The sequence below is a fragment of the Choloepus didactylus genome, chromosome 2 (assembly GCF_015220235.1).
Source record: "Choloepus didactylus isolate mChoDid1 chromosome 2, mChoDid1.pri, whole genome shotgun sequence".
NCBI classification, from domain to species: Eukaryota; Metazoa; Chordata; class Mammalia; order Pilosa; family Megalonychidae; genus Choloepus; species Choloepus didactylus.
Genome location: NC_051308.1, coordinates 213,189,708 through 213,211,064, shown reverse-complemented (window position 1 = coordinate 213,211,064; position 21,357 = coordinate 213,189,708). Strand labels below are relative to the sequence as shown.

At 43.8% G+C, this 21,357-nt stretch overlaps 1 pseudogene; it reads right to left on the bottom strand.

The window, feature by feature from the left end:
- Positions 1-14,655: 14,655 nt before the first annotated feature.
- LOC119514226 lies at positions 14,656-15,158 on the bottom strand (annotated as a pseudogene).
- Between the last annotated feature and the right edge of the window lie 6,199 nt (positions 15,159-21,357).

The window sequence follows — 21,357 nt, the reverse complement described above, 5'->3', positions numbered from 1 at the left end:
TACATTGATTTCTTAAATTCTAGAAACTTTGCTAAATATCTTATTCTAGCACTTTATTTATAGACTTTTGAGTTTTCTGTGTAGACGAACATGTAATCTATGAGTGATGCACATTTTTTCCATTCCAATCTTTATACATTTAATTTCATTTTCTTGTCTCACTACACTGGATAGGACCACCTGTGTGGTTTTGAGTAGAAGCAGTAAGCATCTTTGTCTTGTTTCATTTCTTTAAAGGAAATGCTAATGCTTCCCAGCAAGACTAAAGTTTTCTATAGGTTTTGGGCAGATAACCTTTATTATTTAAGAAATTTCTTTTCTATTCCTGTTTTGCTAAGAGTTTAAAAAAATCATGAGAAGTGTTAAATTACATCAATGATTCTTCTGCCTCTATTGAAAAGATCATGTAGTTCTTCTCAATTGATTTGTTCATGTGATGAATGACATTTATAGATCTCTAATATTAAAACATTACTGCAATTCTAGAATAAACCCAAGTTGACCATGTAATATTATCATTTTTATGCACTGCTGGATTCTGATTTTTATTACTTTGCTTAGGATTTTGGCATCTATGGTCTTGAGTGAGATTGCCTATAATTTTCCTTGCTCGTACTCTCCTTGTCAGATTTTGGAATCGAGGTTATACTGTCCTCATTGAATGAACTGGGGAGCATTCTGTCTTTTCCTCTCTCTTTTAGAGTTTGTATAGGTTGGAATGATCTGTTCCTTGACATGGAGTTTTTCATCCTGTTCACTTTCTATGTTTCTAATCTCTTCTGGATCTATAAATTTGTTTCTCTTTTTGATTTTTAATAAAAATTTTTGGTTGGCTTCTCTCATTTTTTTAATCAGTCTTGCCAGAGGTTTGTCTTTTTATTAGTCTTTTCAAAAACCCAATTTTTGGCTTTGTTGTTTTTTTTTTTCAAACAGCTTCTGAGCTTTGTTTTCATTCATTTTTTCCCCCCAGCTTTATTATTTAATTCCTTTGCTTTCTTTGCATTTATTCTGTGGTTCTTTTTATAATTTCTTAAATTGGGTGCTTAGCTGATTAATATTTTGGCTTTTCATCTTTTCTAACAGGAATTTTCAAAGCTCTACATTTCACTGGAAGTACTATTTTGGCTCTAACCTACAGTTTTGATAAATACTATTTTCATTATCTAAGTATTAAAAAATTTCCATTATGATTTCTTCCTTGACTTACAAATTATTTAGAGAAATGCTTTAAAATTTCCAAATGTATGAGAATTTTTCATTTTTCTCTTTATTACTGAATTCTAATTTAAGTGCATTGTAACAAGTCAGAGAACACGATCTGTGTGCTGATGATTCTTTGGAGTTGAGACTTGTTTTCCAATCTAGAACATGGTCAATTGAAATAATTTTAAAAAATGTATGTGTGAGAAGTTTAGTCTCTAATTGTTGGATGCAGAGTTCCATAAGTTTCCATTAAACCTAACTTATTAATTTTACTGTTCAAATCCTCTTTATCCTTGACTATTTTCCTATCTGCTTGACCTACCAAAAATGGAGAGGTGAGTACTAAAATCTTCCCCCACGATAGAGTTGTTTCCTGTTTTCTCCTGCAGTTCCATCAAATTTTGCTTTCTGATTTGTGAGGCTATTTTATTAGCTACATAGATGTTTAGAATTATTCCATCTTCTTGGAGAATGGAATTTTTCGTCTTTATGCACTGACCTTTTCTATCCCTAATAATGCTTTCCATCTTAAAACCAATTTTTTCCTTCTGATTTTAATAAAGCTGTCTCAGCTTTCTTTTTATTAATTCATTTTTATTGAGATATATTCACATACCATGCAGTCATACAAAGCGTACATTCAGTTGTTCACAGTAGCATTATATAATTGTGCATTCATCACCAAGATTAATTTTTGAACATTTTCATTACCACACACACAAAAATAATAAGAATTATTATTTTTAAATAAAATTAAAGTGAAAGAGAATAATTAAAGTGAAAAAGAACACTGGGTGCCTTTTTTTTTTTTTCCCCTATTTTTCTACTCATCCATCCATAAACTAGACAAAGGGGAGTGTGGTCCATATGGCTTTCCCAATCACATTGTCACCCCTCATAAGCTACATTTTTATACAATCGTCTTCAAGATTTGTGGGTTCTGGGTTGTAGTTTGATGGTTTCAGGTATTTACGGCTAGCTATTCCAATTCATTAGAACCTAAAAAGCGTTGTCTATATTGTGCGTAAGAGTGCCCACCAGAGTGACCTCTCATCTCCTTTTGGAATCTCTCTGCCACTGAAGCTTATTTCATTTCCTTTCACATCCCCCTTTTGGTCAAGAAGATGTTCTCCATCCCACGATGCTGGGTCTAGATTCCTCCCCGGGAGTCATATTCCATGTTGCCAGGGAGATTCACTCCCCTGGGTGTCAGATCCCACATAGTGGGGAGGGCAGTGATTTCACCTGCCAAGTTGGCTTAGCTAGAGAGAGAGGGCCACATCTGAGCAACAAAGAGGCATTTGGGATGAGGCTCGTAGGCACAATTAAAGGGAGGCCTAGCCTCTCCTTTGCAGCAACAGTCTTTCCAAGGGCAAGTCCTGTGGTAGAGGGCTCAGCTCATCAAACCACCAGTCCCCTATGTCTGTGAGCACATCAGCAACCATCGAGGTGGGGCAGCCCAATACCCCTGAATTCTCCACCAGCTCCTCAAGGGGGCTCTGCATATTTTTTTTCATTTTTAAAAAAAATTAACTTTTTTTTCATTTTTAAAAAAAATTAACTTTTTTTTTTAAATTAACTATATATATATATATCTAAAAAAAAAACAGTAAAAAAACATTTCAAACAAACCATAACATAACAAGGGAGTAAGAAAAACACAACTAACCTAAAATAACTACTTTACTTCCAACATGTTCCTACTCTACCCCAAGAAAATAACCTAATATAGCAACATTCCTGTAAACTTGTTCCTACTATACCCATCAAAAATTAACAAATTTTCCTTCCGATTTTAATAAAGCTGTCTCAGCTTTCTTTTGGTTAGTGTTTGTATGGTCTCTCAATCTGTCTTCATGTTTTATTTTATTTTTATTTTTTATTTTTTTTTTAAATTCAGTTTTTTTGAAATATATTCACATACCATACAATCATCCATGGTATACAATCAACTGTTCACAGTATGATCATATAGTTATGCATTCATCACCACAATTTATTTCTGAACATTTTCCTTACATCAGAAAGAATCAGAATAAGAATAAAAAAAGTAAAAAATGAACACCCAAGCCATCCCCCATCCCACCCTGTTTGTCATTTAGTTTTTTTTTTTTAATTGAATTCAGTTTTATTGAAATACATTCACACACCATACAATCATCCATGGTATACAATCCACTGTCCACAGTATGATAACATAGTTATGCGTTCATCACCACAATCTATCTCTGAACATTTTCCTCACATCAGAAAGAACCAGAACAAGAATAAAAAATAAAAGTGTAAAAAGAACACCCAAATCATCCCCCCATCCCACCCCATTTGTCCTTTAGTTTTTATCCCCATTCCTCCACTCATCCATACACTAGATAAAGGGGGTGTGATCCACAAGGTCTTCACAATCACGCTGTCACCCTTTGTAATCTACATTATTATATAATTGTCTTCAGGAGTCCAGACTGCTGGGTTGGAGTTTGGTAGTTTCAGGTATTTACTTCTAGCTATTCCAATACATTAAAACCTAAGAGATGTTATCTATGTAGTGCATAAGAATGTCCACCAGAGTGACCTCTCGACTCCAATTGAAATCTCTCAGTCACTGAAAGTATTTTGTCTCATTTTGCATCCCCCTTTTGGTCAAGAAGATGTTCTCAATCCCACGATGCCGGGTCCAGATTCATCCCCGGGAGTCATATCCTGCGTTGCCAGAGAGATTTACACCCTTGGGAGTCAGGTCCTACCTAGTGGGGAGGGCAGTGAGTTCACCTGCCGAGGTGGTGTCTCCATATGTTTTAGATTCACGACTTGTAAACAGCGAATTGCTAGATTAAAAAAACTAATCTAACAATGTTTTATAAATGGTACCTTTAGTCCATTTAAGTTTATTGTGATTATTGATACATTTTAACTTATTATTATCACCTTATTTATCATTTTTTTTTCCTCCTATGCTTTCTTCCCCTCCTTTTTTGCCCTCCCCCTTTTGTTGGTTGAGTTTATTTATTTTCTTATTCTGTCCTTCCTATCTCCTCAATTGGTTCAGGATTTATATACTTACTTCCATATTTCTAGTGGTCACTTTTGAAATTCTGTCCTGTATATGTAATGAAGCCTCAGGTTATTAGTATCTACTGCTTCCCAAATAATACAAGGACTTTGAACCCTTTAACTTTGATCTTCTCCTAAAAATTTACATACAATTTTTGTGCAGTATTTTACCTCTTTCCTTTTCTCTCCTTACATATTAATATTATTTAAGTAACACTTGTTAGATTTATCTATATGTTTATCAATTTCTTTACTCACCATCCTTTCTCAGATACCAGACCTCCCTTCTGGGATTATTTTCCTTTTTCCTGTAGTACATCTTTTAGAAGTTCCTTTAGTAAAAGATATGTTGGTAGGAAACTCTTTTTGTTTATCTGAAAAAAAGATCTTCATTTCGCCCTCGTTCTTGAAAGATGGTTTTGCTAAGTACGTAATTCTAGGTTGACAGTTATTTTCTCTCCATGCTTTGAAGCTATTCCCTGTCTTCTGGCTTTCACTGTTGCTTTTGAGATGTGTGCTGTCGTTTAATTATACTTCCTTTGTAGGTGATGTGTCTTTTCTATGTATCTGCTTTTAAGATCTTTGTCTTTGGTGTTATGCAGTTTCACTACACTGACAAGATGTGGATTTCTTTTTACTTATCCTGTTATATGCTCTGCTCCCAGTATCTGGATATATGCCTTTCATCAGTTCTGGAAAATTCTCAGCCATTATCTCTTCAAACACTGCCTTGCCTTCTCCCTCTCTATATTCTCTTTCTGGGACTTTCATTCAACCCCATAGCTTTTAACCTCACTTTCACATCTTCCATTGGCTTGTCTCTCTGTGCTGCATCTGCATAATTTCTTCAGATCTATCTTCCAGCTCACTCTTTGTCTCTTCAATTGTATCTAATTTGCTGTTTAACCCATTTGTGGAATTTTCAGTTCGAACAGTTACAGTTTTTATTTTTATATGTTCTATTTTGTTCTTTTCCAGATCCCACCAGTCGTTTTTTAATTGTCTCGTTACTCGATCACTTTTGTAATTTCATCTTTTATTTTAATCATTGTTATTTCATATGCTGTAATTGTAATAATTCCAATTTCTTGTATCCTTGGGGATCTGAGTCAATTGTTTGTTGTTTCTGCTGACTCTTTCACATACTTCCTTGTGTGTCTGGTGATTTTTTTAAAAATTGTGGTTCATATTTAATATTATTCTATGGGAATTCTGAGGGCCTAAGTTGGGGATTCCAGAGAGGATTCCAGAGAGGATGTTTCTACCAGGAGTCAAGGGACATCACTGACCTGGGGTCACTTTCACCTCTTGTGAGGGGGTCCTAGGTGGTGGCCCCCACCTTGCTTCTAGCTCAGCCTTGGTCTCCTGACAGCAGAATTTGCTCTCAGGAAGCACTCCCTGGTTTTCTTACAGCTATCTTCCCAACCAGATATCAACTCCCAGTTTTTTCCCACCTCTTTGCTGGTGGTTCCGGTAGCCTTAGAGCGTTTCCTTACCTCCTGCAAGTGTAGCATTCTTTCAAGGATCTGGTTGATTTGTAGAGTGAGCGTATTTGAGAGATTCTGTTTGCAGTGTTCCCTCCTTTTCTTGTAACTCCTCACTCTGTCTCAGGATTCTAAGTTCTCCTTGCCTCCAGGCTGTCTCCTACTAAACCAGCTTCCATACGGTTGCTAGAACCAAGTTCCCAAAGAACAAATTCCTGGTTAAAACACTCCAGTGACCCCCACTGCCCTTAGGGGAAAGTCTAAAGCTCCTCAAGGCCTGTCCCTTGCTAATCTTTCCAGTCTCACCCCCCTTGGCTCCTGGCCTTGAACTATATGCTCTAACTAATATCTAACTTCCTATTCCATGTTGTCCATTTCTTTGCCTTTGCCCGTGCTTTTTCTACTGCCAGAAATTGCTTTTCACAACCCCCCTCCCCCACTTTTTTTTCCACCAGGCTAATTCTTATTTATCCTTTAAGATACATCTTGGAGTCACCTCCTCCAGGAAGCCTTCCTTGACACCCTTCTCAGGCTGGACATGGGACTCCTCTGTTCTCCCAAAGCAAATTGGGCTTACCTCTGTCCTAGCAGCCACCAAATCATGTTGAAAGTCACTGTTTATGCTTTTGCTTCCCCACTAGATTGAGGGCTGTCTGGGGACCCATGCTGCTTGGCGCAAGTCCTGGTATGGAAAAGTCACTCCATAAACATTTGCTGAACAGAAAGCCCTTTATCCCACCCGAAAACTTCTCTTGCCTGCAATGACTTGTTGATTAGGAGCGTTTTAAATGTGAGGGCATCACTCGATGTCGACATGGGTTCTCCCAGACCCCGTGGTAGGAAAGCTCCTTCAGCCTCATGAGGCCTGTTGGACACACAGAGGCTTAGGGTCCTTGACATCCCTGTTGGGCAGGGGCCATTGTGGGCCCAAGATCGTGGGTTTCAGTTTTTATCCATCCTGATACTGTAGTTAGCAGTACCACTATGGTGCAGGAGGGTTAGAAATATTAAAAGAGATATGGTCTATGGAATACACCCAAGTCAGAGCTTGGTACATGGTGGGTGCTCAAAAAAACATGGGTTCTTTTCTGTAATGATTCAGTTCCTTGAGGTTAGGAACCCTGTGTTGTTTATTTCATTCATCCCCACTCTACCTAGTGCAAAAACCTAGCACAAAAGGGAAGCTTAGTAAGTGTCTGATAAATGGGTGTATACATGTAATCTCAACTTTCGGAAGAAAACAACCTTTCTTGGGACATCTCTGGTTTCCATAGCCTGGGGCTTTGCCCACAAGTACTTGGGACCTGTGAGAAACCATCAATAGCTGTCTGTTCTCAAAAGACAAGACCCATCCAACAGCTGAGACACGTAGGGAAGATTCTAGCTTTTCTGAGCTCTGACCACTAGCTTTTCACCTACAGTCTAGCCACATGCTGGGGCCCCGGAGTCTGTGGATTCCAGAAATGCCCTGCTGAGCTGTGCCGTGACAGGAGACCCCTCTGCTTACACCGAAAGTCCCCCATCTGCTCTTGCTGTAAAATCATTTAGGCGATTGTTTCTTATGATGTCACGCCGTGTCCTCAAGATGGGGCTGCCTAGGAGAGGTTTCTTTCAGAATTAGTTCCTGGAAAAATGGGTCCTTTCAGAGGAACTGATCTGCTTCCTCCTTTCTGATACTAAGAGTGTCAGAACTTAGGGTTTCGTTTCTTTGTCCTGGCTGCCAGGAAGCTCATAGACAAATTTCAGGATTGGTCACAGCTATGATGGCAAGCCTTAAATTGCTGTTTTTTTCTTCAGCAATTAGGATCTGTTGAATGAATGAATCTTTCCTGTTGTAAAGCCGTCTCATGTCCTTTTGGGAAAAAGATAAGGTGCACTTGGAGTTCAAAACAATGACAACAGCAGCACGTCCACACTGATGGCAACAAAAACAACGAAAGGATGTGGGGGAGCAGGGGAAGATTTGACCATAACTGAGGCTTTGTAGGATGCTAGTGAAGACTTGGGCTCTGAAGCCAGATTGTCTCTGTGCAAATCCTAGTTCTCCTTATCACTTGCTTTGGGTTCATGTGCAAATTACATAACTTTTCTGGGCATCAGTTTTCCAAGCTATAAATGGGGATCATAATCACATCTACTTTAAAAGGTTACCATGAGGATCAACTGTTCCTGTAAACTGCTCAATAAAAATGAGTTATTTTTAAAAATAGCACTGAGCATTTGAGTCAGGGTGGCTGGACAATGAGAAAAGAATCAAGAAAGAAGGATTTGTTTTTAAGGGAATTGCGATGTGGGCGGAGGCTGGGCACAAGTTTCCTGGGCCTCATTAGCCTGGGAAATGTACCAATGGGGTCACATTAACAGTCTCTACCTGTCCTTTGCTGGTTTGTACCCCCATCTGCTCACCAGGATTTCTAGAAGCCTTCAGGGTCTCACCCAGTTGCTTCTGAGAGCCTCTGGGGGTTTTACATGGTGTTCATGAAAGTGACATCCACTCTGTTCTCTGGCTCCTGCTCCTGTCCACTCCTGATGTTCATGGTCTATGAGGTTGTCCGAGGCTACCCCGCTATGGCCACAGCTGCCAGGGCCTCTTGTGAGGCAGTGCCACAGGTGTTTCTACTGAATCAGTTTCCTGTAGATGTCAAGGTATCAGAGCTACACTTGAAGAAGTGAGGAGGCTGGACCTTGCCCAGTCTGTGTCATACTTTGCTTGGGCGCTGAAGCTCAGCTGCTTTTGTTCTTCTATATGACAGAAATCCTGGTGAGAGTTGCTCCTTTAGAAACCCTTGCAGCCCCTCTCAGCTCAGACATGAGTCCGGGATACAGACTTGGGGACTGATAGTCTTGGCAATCGCCTCCTGAGATCCCTTCTCTCCTGCTGCATGGGCTCCTTTGGATGGGAGTCCAGGAAAATCATCAGCAGCCTGACTGGCAGGACAAGAACTTGGAGAAATCAAGCACAGGGTCAGGAATCCCTTTGGGCCCTGATGCTTGGGAGGCAGAATGATGTGTAAGGAATAAAACAGTCAGAAGAAGTCCTTGCCAGGGCAGAGTTTGGATGTCTCAAGGTGGGATACAGAAGAGAAGAGAAAGAGCTGGGTGTTGTAGTCAACCTGAGAAGGAAGACAGTTGTTAGCCACCACACTGCAGAAGGGGAGTGCAGGGGAATGTGGGGACACTGTGTCACAGGAGGGGATTCCAGCCCCAGGACCTGCCCAGAGAAGTGGTGGATAACAGAATAACTCAGAGCCCTCGGTGACTCTTCTGTTTGAAATTTTCCATAATAAAAAGCTTTTTAAAAAGAAGAGGGCACAGGCATTTTGCTTCAATCACCCGAGCATCATTGCTGGGCCCCGGAGGCATCCATCAGCCTCCAGAATGTCCCAGGGCAGCCCCTCCTGGGGTATCTTGGTGGCCTGTCTTACCCAGCCAGGGTTCTCCTGCCTCCTCCTCTGACCCTGGAATTACACTTCATGAAAAATGGTTTCCTTGGGGGCAGAGAAGGCCTTTCTAAGCAAGGTGCAAAACTTGGAAGCTATAAAGGAAAACACTGTCAGGTTTGACCTCATAAAAATAAAAATCTCCTATAAGACAAATGAAGCCATAAAGTTAAAAAACAAGCAACAGACAGGGAGCAAAAGGTGCAAACAGAAAATAGTCTCAACTTTCCATCAAAGTTTTCCTCAGTATTAGGAGGGATGATTTCTGAGTGTGAATCTTGGTGCTGGGGTCTACCCATTGGGCCAATTCCAAATTAATCTGACTAGACTGTATCAGCCAGAAATGAGATCACCCTTTTTTAAGAGGACCACATTGACAGGGGAGGGTTTGTAGTTCATTTTTCATAGCTTCCCGTTAACCAGATTCCTGGGTAAGTCTCTGGGGCCAATAGCCTGATGCCCCACAAGTCGCTAACTTGCTGGCACATCCTGCCGTAAGCTGCACATGCTCCCCATGGTTCTAGCTGAGGTTTTGAATCATCTCTACCCGTCCCTGATCCTAACCAATAGATTTCCCACCACCAGCCCAACAGGAATGGTTCAATCCCTATTTTTCCCTCATCTCCTGGTGATCAAAGGCCTAGCTCGAGAGAGGAGAGAGGATTGGGAGAGCTGTGGCTGGTTCTACACTACGGAGGCTAATGGGCAGACTGAAGGGTTGCAGCACAGTTTGCACGTGTAATTTGTATGCGTCCAGGTAAGAGAGGGACCCAGTTCCTACTCTCCCGGCTCAGGTACCTTTATGTGCCTAAGTCTGGCACCAACGATAGATACAGGGGAGCCTACCCCACAACCACCCTGCCAGGTAGCAACTGATCCCCTCAGGGCTTACGGGTGCCTGGGGAGAACCGAGTGGAGTGTCTTCTAGGGAGGCCAGATAGCTGAAGAAGCAGGGACTCAACACGTGCAGAGTGCAGATTCCACTCAAGTGGGGACTAGAACGATGGGTGGGTGATGTCAAAACACAGATGGGTGATGGCCCCACCCACATGATGGGACCAAGCTCAGCTCTGAAGTTCAGCAAGTTCCTGGGCTTTCAAACATGTCAGAACAGGTTAGGAAGGAGGATGCAGTGGCTTTATCTTGCTGGCCTTATTCACAGAACACTAAAATGACCCCTGGGGTAAAATGAGGCTCTTAAAAGACTGAGCGTCTCAGAGGCGGTGAGAACAGCAGCCATTCATCCTGTGGGGTCAGGTCCCTCTGCTCCCCCTCCATTCTGAGGGGAGCAAGGAGCAGCGGGCAGATCAGAACCTTTGACTGAGAGAGGAGAGCGAAGAGAAGGACAGGGGCCTGGGGGACGGGTCACGACCCTCTCCAAGGGCTTCACCATGCTACTGAGGTGAAGGGGGTAGACAGACTTGCTAATGAGAAATCATGCAGAGGGCTGTGGGAATGATTGGAGGTTGTCCCCAAATACTACCTTTTGGCCTTATGAGCCTTGCAAGATGACTTGAGCATCTGAAGAGGGACAGAACTGTATCCCAGTCTCCATTTTTATGGTCCACGATGGTTGAGGATGTCAAGTACAAATGGTAAACACGACTTCTAATGGGAAAGACCCTCCCGAGAAACTTTTTGGAGATTCTTCCAGGCAGGGAGCCCCAGGAGTTAATGTACTTAAATTTCTTGTCTGTAAGAAGCAAAACCAATGGGCTGGGACTTTCCGCGGGTGGGTTCCTGGCTGGAAGTGACTGGAATTGTGGGGCAGAAGTTTTGAAGGTTACTGACTGCAAGAAATGCCTTGCCAGCGGGAGGACCATCATTTCCACCAAAATGGCAACTGGGAGAGTGTGATTATTTCAGGTGTGAAGTAAGATAGAAGTTTCTTTCTCTCCCATGTGGAAGCCCAGAGGGAAGCAGACCAGGGCCGGTGAGGGGCTCTGGAGTGTCCACGGACACAAGTGCTGCCCAGCTCCTTGTTTCTCCATACCAGGGTGTGGGTCTCCTCTTCATGGTCCAAGGTGGCAGAGCCATGTTTCTGGAAAGTTTGGAGGATGGATGAAGAAGGGGGGACAAAATGCAGGCAACAGCTTTCTTTTAACCGAGGTTCCAGAAGCTGGCACATAACACTTCAGAGCCAGGGCACAGTGACGTGGCCAGACCTAGCTGAAGAGAGGCTGGGACACGTGGGTTTTATTAGGGGGAGGGGATGTGCACCCTCTGGGGAGGTTTGATGGAACCTGGGCACATGTGGAGGACATCTTGACCTGAACAAGTGGAGCCAATATGCAGCATTTTTGATTCAGATAATGCTTATAAATTGCTTCTTATATGCCAGTCACTATTCTAAGCACTTTACATGTATTATCTCATGTATTCCCTTTTAACAATCCTATGAAATAGCTACCAGTCTCATCCCTATTATTATTCTTATTTATTAGAGAAATTATAGGTTTATAGAAAAATCACACAGAAAATGTAGAGTTCCCAAATACTCCCCCACTAACACACACAGTTTCCTCTATTATTAACACTTTGCATTAGTGTGCTAACTTTGTTACAATTGTTGAAAGAATATTATTATAATTGTGGTACTGACCTTAGTCCATAGTTTACATTAGGTTTCACTGTGTTGTATAGCTCTATGGTTCTTTAAAAATTTTATTCTAATAACATATATACAACCTAAAATTTCCCCTTTTAACCACATTCAAATATATAATTCAGTGGTGTTAATTGCATTTACAATGTTTTGCTACCATCACTACCGCCCATTAGCAGAATGTTAACATCGCCCCAAACAGAAACTTTGTACCTATTAAGCATTAACTTCCCATTCCCTACCCTCATTCCAGTTCTTGGTAGCCTGTATTCTAGTTTCTGACTCTATGAATTTACTTATTCTGATTATTTCATGTCAGTGAGATCATATAGTATTTGTTCTTTTGTGTCTTGCTTATTTCACTCAACATGATATCTTCAAGTTTCATCCATGTTTTTGTATGTATCAGGACTTCATTCCTTTTCACAGCTAATAATATTAATATTTTTTCCATTGTATGAATATACCACATTTTGTTTATCCATTCATCTGTTGACGGAAACTTGGGTGTGTCCATCTTTTGGTAATTGTGAATAATGCCACTATGAACATTGGTGTGCGAATATCTGTTCATGTCGCTGCTTTCGATTCTGTTGGGTACAAATCTAGAAGTGAGATTGCCGAGTCATATGGTAATTCTATATTTAACTTTCTGAGGAACCACCAAAGTGCTTTCCACAGTGGCTGCATGATTTTAATGAATGAGTGTTCCTATTTCTCCACATCCTCTCCCAAACTTGTTATTTCCCATTTTAAAATAGTAGCCTTTCTAGTGGGTATGAAATGGTATCTTGTGGTTCTGATGTGCATTTCCTTAATGGCAATGATGTTGAGTGTCTTTTCATGTGCCTTTTGGGTATTTGTGTATCTTCTTGGAGAACTGTCTATTCAAATCTTTTACCCATTTTTTTTTAAAACTGGTTTGTTTGTCTCTTTTTTTGTTGAGTTGTAGTATTTCTTTTTACATTCTGGGTATTAAACCCGTATTGGATATATGGTTTCCAAATATTTTCTCCCCTTAGAAATAGAGAAAGTTTATTTTCCATTTTACTGAAAAGTAAAAATATACTGAAATAGTAAGTGTTATTTTTCTACTTTACGTATCCATACAATGGAAGCAGATGATAGTTACGAAAGACATGCTCTTCTTCACAAGTCCAACATATTAAAAAAAAGAAGGAGAAAAAGGCCATGCAGTAAAGTCACAGAATCCACAGTGGAGCTATGGTGGGCAGGCACTATGTTGCCTCTGTGATGATAAAGTGTAACTACCATAAGGTGAGGACTTGGCCCTCTTGGAGATTAAAATCTAGTTGTAAAAATAAATCAAATGTTCAGCAGGAAAGAATTTGCTCTAAAACTCATGGATGCATGAAATACCACACTGGTTTATTTTTCCAAATCAAATTTAATCTAGCTCTGAGCTTCCCACTTGATAGATCCTCATAACGGCACCCAGGAGCTCTCTAACCATTCCCAAAGTCGTGCCCAAGACCCAAATGGGAGGGTAGATGGGGATTACAAAATTAGTAAAGCTTCAGAGGGGTCTGTAGCTTTGAGTCCATCACAGTTGCTCTTGTCCATTTTCCAAGCTCATGGGGTCCATCTGAAGTCAAGTTGTTTTACTCTGTGCCAAGCAAGGGGGCAGGGATGACTTTTCTCTTCTTGCTCCCAGTTTTACAAGTTCTTGTGTTCTGTTGCTGTTGGAATTTGTGTTCTGCCCTGTCAGCACTCTTGCTCCTTCCTGGAGAGAGTTGTGAGGCTGTGAAAATGTCCAAGTTGCATATATTCAAGATGCTGCTTTCTTCCTGCCAGCTGCTGAGTATCCTGGGTTCCTCTACCACATGAAGGCACATGGCAGTGACTACTGGTCTCTCCTATCTCTTCTGGGTTTCACTGTCTTCCGCTTCCTGCTTCTGTGGCTTTCTCTCTGTAGGTTCCCTTTTTGCTTTCATGATGAAGTCCTTTGATGCACAAAAGTTTTAAATTTTGATGAAGTTGCATTCACCTGTTTTTTTCTTTTGTTACATATGCTTTTGATGTCAAGTCTAAGAAACCATTGCCTAACACAAGGTCCTGAGAGTGCTTCTCCTGGCGTTTCATAGTTTTGGTTTCTTTGATTCTTGTATTTAGGCTTTTGATCCATTTTGAGTTGATTTTTGTATATGGTGTGAGGTAAGGGTCCACTTTCATTCTCCTGCACATACATATCCAGTTTTCCCAGCACCATTCTTTCCCTGTTGAGTGGACTTGGCACCCTTGTCAGAAACCAAGTAGGCAATATTTAATTGGTATGGAGTTTGTGTTTGGGGTGATGGGAACATTTTGGCAATGGATGATGGGGATGAAGTAGAGCTTTGTGTATTTAATTAACATTACTACATTGTATATTTGAATGGGGAAAAAAAGGGAAATTTTAGGTTGCATATTAGTTACACACACACACACACACACACACACAACTCCATAGAATTGTACAACACAATGTAAACAGTGCAGTAAAGTTACTAGCATAATTAAAACAAAATTATAATAATATTGTTTCATGAATTGTAACAAAGTTACCACACTAATGTAAAATGTTAATAGGAAAAACTGTGTATGTGGGGGGGGGGATATATGGGAACTCTGTACTTCCTGCCTGATGTTTCCATAAACTTATAACTGCTCTAATAATAATAAAAAAACCATTTAGCCATAGATGTGAGGGTTTATTTCTGAACTCTCAAGTCAATTCTATTGGTCTATATGTCTGTCCTTGTGCCAGTACCATACTGGTTTTTTTAAAATTTTCTGATCACTTTTAATGCTTTTTGTAAGTTACAAATAAGAAAAATAACTTTCAGAAATAAATTTATTCTACACATTAGCCCTGCTAGTTGTTTTTGTCAAAATTTAGTATTAGGGGGTCATGTCTGGTCCTCACAAATGTGAGAAAGTCTTCAGGGCTCAACCCCATGGTTGCAGCTTTGGTCATTGGATACAAGTCCACCTTCCCAAAAATCAGAGTCCAGAACAAAGTTCACGTCTCCTTCATCACAGAAGATGCCAGGGGGTGTAGCACAGCCTTGGCCAACTTTCAGTTTTTCTGGCATGGCTGTTTCATCAGCAAACCTCAGATTTCCACTCCCAAAACCCAACTGCTTGGCAAGATCATTTAAATTTATTCGTTTATCATGAAGAACTGTCACCAGCCAATAGTTTTTTTTTCTTTTTGTCTGTAAGAAATAAGTTCTTCCTATGTGCTTCTTTCAAATGTTGGTTATGAGGCATTATTTCTCCAACTGTAAACACCTCGGGCTGCTCGACGACCTTGGTGCGGATGGCCAGGGCTCCAAGCCGCTCCTCGAGAGCTGCCCGCAACCCGGCGTGTGCCATGCCACTGCTGCTGTCATTGTGGCGGTCCAGTACCATGCTGTTTTGATTACTGTAGCTTTGTAATAAGTTTTAAAATCGTCATCCCTAATTTTAAAGTAAACTTCTTTTATTGTGGTAAAATACACATAACATAAAATTAACCATTAGTGACATTCAGGACATTCACAATGTCATGCAACCACTGCCACTGTCTACTTCCAGAACATTTTCATCACCACAAAAGGAAACTCTGTACCCATTAAGCAGTCATTCCCCATTCCCCTGACTCCCAGCCCCTGGCAACCACTAATCTGCTTTCTGTCTCTTTGGATTTATTGACTCTGAGTTTGTCGACTTATATTTCATACAAATGGAACCATGCAATGTGTAGTCTTTTATGACTGGTTTCTTCCACTTAGAATAATGTTTTCAAGGTTCATCCATTTGTACCATGTAGAATGAAATCCATGTTGTACTTCATTCCTTTTTTATGACTGAATAATATTCCATTGCGTAGACATGCCACATTTTGTTTATCCATTCACCCGTTGGTGGGCATTCGAGTTATTTCCTTTGGCTATTGTGAGCAGTGCTGCTGTGAACCCATTCATGTACAAGTTTTTGTTTGAGCACCTGTTTTGAATTGTTTTGGATATGTATGCATGAGCAGAATTGTTGGGTAATATGGTAATTCCATGTTTAACTTTTTGAGAATCATCCCTATTTCATAGGTGAGCAAACCAAGAGGTTAAGTAACATCATTGTCCAGGATGGCAGACTCACTAGGAAACAGGGTGGAGCACATAGCGTTTGAGTTAGGATTAGCTCCCAGGCAGTCTGGCTCTAAAGTTTTGTTGCACACACAGGGCTTCTGCCATGGGACTCACCTTCCTCTGCCCTTCACTCTCTGCTTTGGGGTGGGTTAGCAGGGCTGCCAACCGCAGGGTAAGTTAAGAGTCGAGTGAGGTGGCTGTGAGTGCCCTTTGCTGTAATCTAAACAGGACTCGGCCTGAGCGGTGCCAGTCACTTCCAGGAGCTGCCCAGGAAGCATAAAGCAGCCCAGTGCTTGAAGCTGCCCCTGCTGCATGGCAGAGGCACTTGGCCATGTTAAGGGGCAGGTAGAAGGGACAGGGCAAGTGGGGATGAGCCACAGAGAAAGTGACAGACTGCCCAGAGGGAAGCTCAAAATGGATGGGAACTGTCATGGTGAACAGTGGGGGCACCCCCAGGTAGAACCATGATGACTGTGACCCCAACCCTCTTGAGGCGGGGAGGAGAGGACAGACCAGCTGAGAGTCACGGTGGGGAGATGGGGGCAGTGACCCCTAGGCTATGGCACCTCCACATGGGGCAGGGTCTGAACCCCTCTGAGAAGAGTCACCCACCCAGGGAACTAGGAAAATGACAAGGGACCTCCTTGGCTCTAGAGAGTCAAGAAAGCCAACAAGAATCCAGGCTCCTTCCTGGAGAGCACGACTACACTGTGAGGCCCTTGTTTTCATGTGGCAGTGACTGTTTTGGGGGACTCAGCTGAGAACAGAAACTCTGGTATCCGGGCTGGGCAGCCACCTCTTGTTTCTTCTCTAGGGGCCTCTGGGAGAGGCAGTGAACTTTCTGTGCAGGGTGCCAAGGTTTCACCCTGCAGGTGGGCTGGCAAAGGGTATGGGAGGAGTGAGGAATGGCTTTGAGGGCAAATAGGTCTGGGACTGAGCCAGGGAGAAGATGGAGAAGAAGCTGGTGGTGAGAATGGGGGTCGGGGACTGGATCCTGGGGCTGGGACTGTTGGGCCTGAGTCCTGACAGTGGTTTCTTAGCTGGTCACTGGTTTGGGAGAAGGACTGCTGTTGGGCATCCTTGTTCAGGGTGCCTTTTTGGGGTGTTCTGCTTGGTTGAGGGGTCCCAGAACTTACACTGAGTAAGTCCTTATGTGCCAGGAGGGTGGGTCCTCTGAGGCCTGCACCCTGATAGGATCACAGGGACCTAGTGGGCCTGGGAGAGGCGGGAGGGGAGCTTGGCTTTATGGTTGGAGAGGGGTCCACTGATGGAAGATGCTGCTTGTGGGGGTAGAACAAGGCAGAGAGAGCGAGAAGAGGCTGTTGGAGATGAAGGTGGCCCAGGGCTTGGGGGTGAGAGAAAAACATGGATTTGAGAGACTTTTAGGAATCAATAGGACTTGGGAACTATTTGCATGCAAGAGGAGGAAATCAAGGTGATCTCGGTGTCCAAGTGTGATGCTGGTGCCTCACCCTATGGGGGCTTTCTGAGGGCAAGTCCCAGAGGTATACACTGTGCCCTGATTCCGAGGAGGTCCAGGGGAGAGGCAAGGAATGAGGAGCCCTACGGGGCTGCAGGGCCTGCCTCCTGCCCTCACCCAGTTTGCTGAGCTCCTGGAGTTGGGGAGGGGTGGGGTGTGGGATCCCCTGAGGAGGGTGTGGGTGAGTCCTTAGAGCGGTGGGGCCCAAGCCTGATAAGCTGGACACTGGTCTGTCCTCCAGGTTGACCCAGGTAGCTCTGCAGGGTCCTAGAACACCCAGAACCCACTGGTCTGGAGGCCTTGAGCCTTTGCTTCCAGCCCTGAGGATATACTGGTCAGGCCCTCCTCACCCCTGCCCAGACCCTGGCCCAGTTGCACACCAGTGCCGCCTTCTCTTGTGGCTTCCTCTGGTCAGGCCCCAAACCTGCCTCATTCCCTGCCCAGGTTCTGACCTCACCACTGGGCTTGCCTGCCATTCCTGGGAAAGAGGAATTACTGGCAGGTCTCAGAACAGCACGGCTTCCTCCTGGACATGAGAAAGCAGAAATCAGAGGTGGCGCCGTTGGGCTAGGAGCTGTGGGCATCTGTGGGCTCAGGACACAGGCCTGCCCCTCCCCCTCCCCGCATGCCCATTTCACAGATGGGGAAACACAGAGGCCCAGAGATGGGATATTTACGGTCGCTGGAAGGAGCTGGGAATAACCCTGTCCACGGGCCTGGCCCCCGGAGGAGCTGCGTCTCACTGAGTTAATGCCTGCCAGGCTCTGACGGTCACCACGGGGTTCCTCATACATCCTCCCTGGCCCCGTGCTCCTCTATGGCCCAGGCTCTCTCTCTCTTTTTTTTTTTTTTTTTTTTTTTTTATCTTCATTTTATTGAGATATATTCACATACCACGCAGTCATACAAAACAAATGGTACTTTTGATTGTTTACAGTACCATTACATAGTGGTACATTCATCACCCAAATCAATCCCTGACACCTTCATTAGCACACACACACAAATAACAAGAATAATAATTAGAGTGAAAAAGAGCAATTGAAGTAAAAAAGAACACTGGGTACCTTTGTCTGTTTGTTTCCTTCCCCTATTTTTCTACTCATCCATCCATAAACTAGACAAAGTGGAGTGTGGTCCTTATGGCTTTCCCAATCCCATTGTCACCCCTCATAAGCTACATTTTTATACAACTGTCTTCGAGATTCATGGGTTCTGGGTTGTAGTTTGATAGTTTCAGGTATCCACCACCAGCTACCCCAATTCTTTAGAACCTAAAAAGGGTTGTCTAAAGTGTGCATAAGAGTGCCCACCAGAGTGACCTCTCGGCTCCTTTTGGAATCTCTCTGCCACTGAAGCTTCTTTCATTTCCTTTCACATCCCCCTTTTGGTCAAGAAGATGTTCTCCGTCCCACGATGCCAGGTCTACATTCCTCCCTGGGAGTCGTATTCCACGTTGCCAGGGAGATTCACTCCCCTGGGTGTCTGATCCCACGTAGGGGGGAGGGCAGTGATTTCACCTTTCAAGTTGGCTTAGCTAGAGAGACAGGGCCACATCTGAGCAACAAAGAGGCATTCGGGAGGAGGCTCTTAGGCACAACCATAGGGAGGCCTAGCCTCTCCTTTGCAGCAACCGTCTTCCCAAGGGTAAAACCCAGTCCCCTATGTCTGTGGTCATGTTAGCAACCATGGAGGTGGGGTAGGCGAATACCCCTGCATTCTCCACAGGCTCCTCAAGGGTGCACTACATCTTTTTTTTTCCCTTGTTTTTCTTTTTTCTTTCTTTTTTTTTTTTTAACTTTCCCTTCTTTTTTAAATCAACTGTATGAAAAAAAAGTTAAAAAGAAAACAAACATACAATAAAAGAACATTTCAAAGAGACCATAACAAGGGAGTAAGAAAAAGACAACTAACCTAAGATAACTGCTTAACTTCCAACATGTTCCTACTTTACCCCAAGAAAGTTACATAATATAGCAACATTTTTGTGAACTTGTTCCTACTATATCCATCAGAAATTAACAGACCATAGTCATTCCTGGGCATCCCCAGAACATTAAATAGCTTATCTGTTCTCCTTGGATTATTGTTCCCCCTTCCTTAATTGCTCTCTATTGCTAGTTCCCCTACATTCTACATTATAAACCATTTGTTTTACATTTTTCAAAGTTCACATTAGTGGTAGCATATAATATTTCTCTTTTTGTGCCTGGCTTATTTCGCTCAGCATTATGTCTTCAAGGTTCATCCATGTTGTCATATGTTTCACGAGATCGTTCCTTCTTACTGCTGCGTAGTATTCCATCGTGTGTATATACCACATTTTATTTATCCACTCATCTGTTGAAGGACATTTGGGTTGTTTCCATCTCTTGGCAATTGTGAATAATGCTGCTATGAACATTGGCGTGCAGATATCTGTTCGTGTCACTGCTTTCCGATCTTCCGGGTATATACCGAGAAGCGCAATCGCTGGATCGAATGGTAACTCTATATCTAGTTTTCTAAGGAACTGCCAGACTGACTTCCAGAGTGGCTGAACCCCAGGCTCTCTCTTACGACCACACCTTTGCGTGTGCATCCCAGCCAGCATGTCTCCCGAAGGCAGCCCAGGGTCTCGCCTGCCTCACAACCCCTTCTCACACTACAGATTCCATTTTCAGCTTTTCGACTCCAACCAGACTGTGCTCCCTTCATTTAGGAATTGGACCCCCTTCTCCAAGTCCGCCTGGAGATGCCCACCAAAATCTCACGGCCTTGGTTGAAGAAATTCCCTTTCCAGCACTGGGCCTGGACCTTGGGGGCTTGGCGTCTCAGACTTTCTTCCTTCCCAATTGGGAAACGTGCTCACTTAGATGATGGAGTCCCCGTTGCTGTGGACTTGGAGAACCATGCTTGTCTCATTGGCCTGGCCGCCACCTTCTCTGGGTCTGTCCAGGAGAGCTGGGTGGGCCCTGAGGCAGAGCGGAGGACCCCGGGACCCAGTCTGGTGCTTTCCTGGGCAGAGCCCCCAAAGCTGGTCCAGACCAGGGCTTGAAGCCCCCTCCCACCCTCCCTGGCAGATGTCAGCTCTTTCCCCTCACGGCCAGCAGGTGGCGCAGCGTCTCCAGTTTTTCAGGCCTCAGGTCTTGGCTCTGCTGTTCTGCTCTGCTCATGCCCAGCCCGAGCCGCAGCCCTGGAGGGTCCCGTGAACACTGCCAAGGTCCCTTCTGGTAGTGAAAGGCCTCCCAGGGCCGGCAGAGCCAGGCCTTGAGAGTCAGAACAAAAGCTCAGGGCTCCTTGTCATCCCGAGAGGCCTCTCTGTCACCCAGGCTGTCTGTCCTCTGTGGCCTGTGCATTGCAGCGCCCCCCTTTTCCTGTGTGTCGTGCACTGCATTGGGTGCTGTACACGTATCAGCTGAGGTATTCATCACACAGTGTGTGAAGCAGGTACCAGATGAGGACAGCAAGGTCAGGAAGGCCCGAAGGCAAGCGGCTGAGCTGGGCCTGCAGCCCGCAGCTTTTGTACTCACACCTAGTGCTCCTAACCCCTGCACTGAGCTGTAGCTGCATGCTGGCTGCTGGGAGAATGACTGCTCCTAGGCAAAGGGCCCCAAACCCCGGACCCTCCTCCCATCTTCCCCCACCCCAGCCTTGGGGCCCTTTGTCCAGCCATGCAGGGCCCTGAGCTGAGCCAGAAGTGACAGCCCTAGAGAGCAGCCTGGGCCTGTCTGGTCAGGGGAGGGGGTTCTCTCAACCTGGCCACACCATGCCTGCTATCTGTTGGTGCAAGGGGTGCGGGCCGGGCAGAGGGAGCGTGGTGGGAGGCACTGCAGAAGGGGAGCCAGGCCCCTCACTCTGCATCCCTTCCCCCAACTCCAACCCCTGTCCAAGGCTATCCTGGCCACTGCTTTCTCGCTCTGCTTCTCCCGTGCTCTTCTCTCTTCCTCTTCCCAGCTGCCTCTTCTCTTTCTCGACTCTTCCAGAT